A 4,446-nucleotide genomic window follows, 5' to 3' on the forward strand; every position below is an offset into this window, starting at 1 on the left:
CACAATTAGAATCAAACATTCGATTAAATCAAAATCAAATTCACTAGATAGAAATTAAAAGCAAACATCAAGTCATATGATTGAAATCACAACTAAGAAGTCAAGACATGAAGTTGGAGAAACTAGGGTTCTAGCCACACATGGCTAGAACAAGATCTCAAGAATAAAAGACGGAATTAATGTGCAATTACAACTTACAAATAAGAGAAATAATGTTTCCAAATGATAAATGATCAAATCCTTGCAAAAACCTTCGAAATCCCCTCTCAAAATGTCCTCTGATATGTTCTGTGTGTGTCAAAATGGCCCTCAACCCGTAATATGAATGATAGGAAAAACTGTCAAAAGTTGGTTTTTGGGTCGAACACGGCCCGTGTTAAAATAGGCTAAACTGACACGGCCCGTGTTCAGCAGCCAACACGGCCCGTGTTGATTTGCACTAAACTGACACGGCCCGTGTTCAGCATGGTCAACAACTCCCATTTTGGTCAACACGGCCCGTGTTGATTTTATAGTGTAAATCCAACACGGCCCGTGTACTCCTCTGACTCCGAATCCAAACTTGATTTTTCCAACTTTTTCGTTCTTCGCCCGATCATCCTGAAATCTTCACCAATGTTTCCCGGAACCTCCCAAAGCGCATTCCAAGCTCCGGTTTACCTGAAAAAGACATGAAAGTGTGCAAATAAGGTTGTTCTAGAGACTAACATGAATATGATGAAATGCAAGAAAAAGGAAGAACAATTATGCTAAATAGATGCATGAAATGGGACTAAAAGGTGTGCAAAAAGGTGCACAAATGCACCTAACAAATCTCCCCAAGCTTAGACCTTTCTTGTCCTCAAGAAAGAACAAGAACCGGACAAACATGACGATTTCTAGATGGCAAAAAGAAACATAGAGCAAAAAGGGAAAAAAAGATCCTAAAGGCTAGGAATGAATGCATGCAATGAAAACCATGAAAAAGAAAAATATGTACAAAAGCACTAAAGACACAAAATGAACCAAAGAGAAATTTAAGAACACAAGTAATTTATCTATATAAGTACAATCAGAATTTACATCAATGTGGCTCCAATCATTAATACCTAGGCAACCATCCTGCTTCCTTCCACATATCACAGACTCCCAAAGTGAGGAAGACCCGAAACGGTGTAACCCAATAATCCAACCATAGTTTTATTTAAACTTCATACCTTAATTAGCTTTATGGGCGAAAATAACACAGTCCGGATCTCATGTCCTTAAGACTAGATGGCCAAGAATCAGAATCGACGCATCCTTAAGAACCCGTCACGGCGAATTAGCTTTCGCTGAAACAGTGAGCCCACCCGAAGGGGCCCAACTCCTATGCTTTCACTTTTTCGAGAGCCACAAGTATCATATCGCACAGTTCTTCATTCGCCATATTTGACTTTGAGGCGGCTTTTGATTTTGATTGAACTTGGATTTGTATCTTCATTTTGAACTTTGAATTCTTCAATCAACTTTTGAATTTTTGAAAGTTTCTTCGATTAAGTGCTTGAAAATTTTGATTTGGGTACTGGATATGACAGTTGTACCCATTCTTCCTTCTTGACTGTGTGGATCTGATACTTAAGCTCACTGTTACCGCGAGGGTAACGCGTGTTAACAAATAGGTCCGCGTTCTGTGGGTCCAGAGTTGCCGAAAAAGATTCTTTTTAAACATTCAGAAGCAAATCATCCTAAAGTTGTTATTACCGCCCACAAAACGTTTCAGTATGCAATTTTTTTTTATTTTCTAAGGCTAGGGTCTCGAATTACGGTGTTTGGGTCCCCTAGTTATGACAGCTGATTCTACACTTCCGGTAACTATACGGTCGCCTCGGGTATTTTGTTTTTCATTTGTTTTCTCGTTTTCCCACTTCATGGAGCTATTGTATGTAAAGATTGTCTCATCTCGTATTAAATCTTTTTTTAACGAAATGCATGAAAATGAAAATGCATGGAGATGTTTTTTTTTTGTTTTGTTTTGTTTTTTTTTTAAGAAACTAGGAAAAAAATGGAAACTAAGAACATAAACGAAAAATTCTTTTTGGATTTTTTTTTTGAAATTTAATGCATGGAGGTGATCCTAATGTACAACTCTACCCCTCCCTAAGCTTGAATATAAGCATCGTCCCCGATGCTTGGAGAGGGTGGAACAACCTAATCACCGGAAGGTGGTGGGGGATGGTAGTCGGGTCGGGTAAGAGTCCAAAATAGTCACAAATGCACACCAATTGGATTTTTAAGCAAAATATGAACGATTAAAGATATGGAAAGAATTTACCAAATCGTTCTTGGAGCCTTGCAATTGTGGTGAGAACCTCCTCTTCATCTTCCCCAAGCTATCCGTGAAATATTTTTGGAGCGAGATTCATTTTCTAGGTATAAAAACATGTTGCAACACATTTGGAACATTAAAAACTAAAAACTTCAAAGAAACGGAAATGTTTTGAAGGAAAAGACAAAAATACCCCAGGGTTGCCTCCCGGTTAGCCGCCCTTGTTTTAAGTCGTTGGCTCGACTTGGCCCCTTAATATTCTTTGTTCTAAGTATGTGGGGCTCTCCAACTTAGTAAACTTTTCGCCACCTCCTTCAATGGAACACTTATCTTGTACTTGACCTTCTTTTTGCGTGGGAACCATGTTGGACTTAGACCCTTAATGACAACAATCGTCCAGTCGACCCCTTTCTTGTACTTGTCCAGTAAGGTGGTCAAATCTTCATTCTTTGATAAGGTGGTTGATTTGATGACCGGTTGGGTGTCTTCCTTCTTGGGGTACATATCCTTTGAAGGGTCCAACAAATTTATCATTTTCGGCTCTTGTGGTTGGTCTACCGGTGAAAGGAGTTTCTCATTGGTAGTGGGTGGCTCAGCCTCTTTTTTGTCAACCTCCAACACCTCCTCTACAACTTCCATGTCAGCATTCTTAATTTCTACTTTTTCCTCGTCAGCCTTCTCCACTTCTACTTCTTCCTCCTCTTCCCCATCTTCAAATTGCAATCTTGGGTCATCAAAAAATTTCCCATCGTTCAAGGTGATGGCAGAAACAGTATGCATTGGGTCCTCTTCGGTCTGCGATGGTAATTTTCCTTGAGTTTCCAATATAATCACAGATTGAGTAAGTTGTGCAATTTGTTGCTCTAAGCTTTTGAGGCTAGCTTTGGTTGTTTCTTGGAAGATTTGGTAGTAGTGGCAAAGCTTTTCACAATGTCTTCCAAGGACATGCTCGAAGTTTCAGTTTGTTGGGGAGGTGGAGGATATGGTTGTTGGAACTGTGGAGTTTGTTGGTATTGGTCATATCCCTAAGCTTGGTAATGGTTGTTTCCCCAAACTTGGTTGTTGTCCCACCATTGATCATGTTGAGGTTGATCATAACTCCATTGGTTTGGCCAATCGTAGCTTCCCGTTTCTTTCACTTCTTCCGATTCTCCATGTAAATATGGACACATATCGTTATGATGTCCATTTTGAATGCAAAAATCGCAAGAAATAGGTGTAGGTTGCACACTTTGTTCATTTCCAATCATCATAACTAACTGAGCTAGCTCAGAAAGTTGGTCTTCAATGTAAGGAGTATTCATTTCTGAGCGACACTTTTTGTTTTGTTTTTTTTTTCTGTTTTTTTTGTTTTTTTTATAGAGATGTACCTGCTCACAAAAATCTAGGCATAAACAATTAGTAACACCGTGTCCCCGGCAACGACGCCAATTTGTTAGGCGTGTCAAATCCAACAAATAATAAGGGTACAACAGACTCCAAATACACTGCTTTAATGCACTAAAAAGGTAGTACAAGGCAAGCATGGTCGAACCACAGAGACACGGGATAAAAGTCTATACCTCTTTGCGCAGGGTACTATGGTCACCAACAGTAAAGAGGAGGGTTTAGAATGAAATAATTAAAACAAACAATTAAAAACACACGTAATCAACTAAAAGAGTGAATTAAATTCAGAAATGGTAAGGACTTTAACCTCATGTATGAAAACTTAGCAATGTGATTCCAAGATAACATGATATTTGCTCAATTCTATCTAAGTTGGTACTTGAAAGTGTTAACAAGCTCTAACACTTCCCATTCACCACATTAATTAACCAAAACAAGCTCTTTGATTAACCCTAACCTTACTAACCTAATCTAAACACGCTCTTAGAATTAGATTGAAAGATTACATTAAACTTTATGTGAATGTTCCCAGCAACACCCAATACTCCTCACAAGCTCGGGAGCGTAAGAGTGTGTGAATAAGATTTACACTAAATTCATTCAATGGAAATCAGTTTAGTGCTTGTTACTTCTTCAATTTCACAAAACAATTACGGATTTTGTAAAAGAGATAACTTGAATGACCTAACCCTAATTCAAATGGCCAATAAGAATCACAATTAGAATCAAACATTCGATTAAATCAAAATCAAATTCACTAGATAGAAATT

The sequence above is a fragment of the Lactuca virosa genome, chromosome 1, assembly GCF_052849685.1.
Source record: "Lactuca virosa cultivar CGN04683 chromosome 1, Lactuca_virosa_CGN04683_v6, whole genome shotgun sequence".
NCBI lineage: Eukaryota > Viridiplantae > Streptophyta > Magnoliopsida > Asterales > Asteraceae > Lactuca > Lactuca virosa.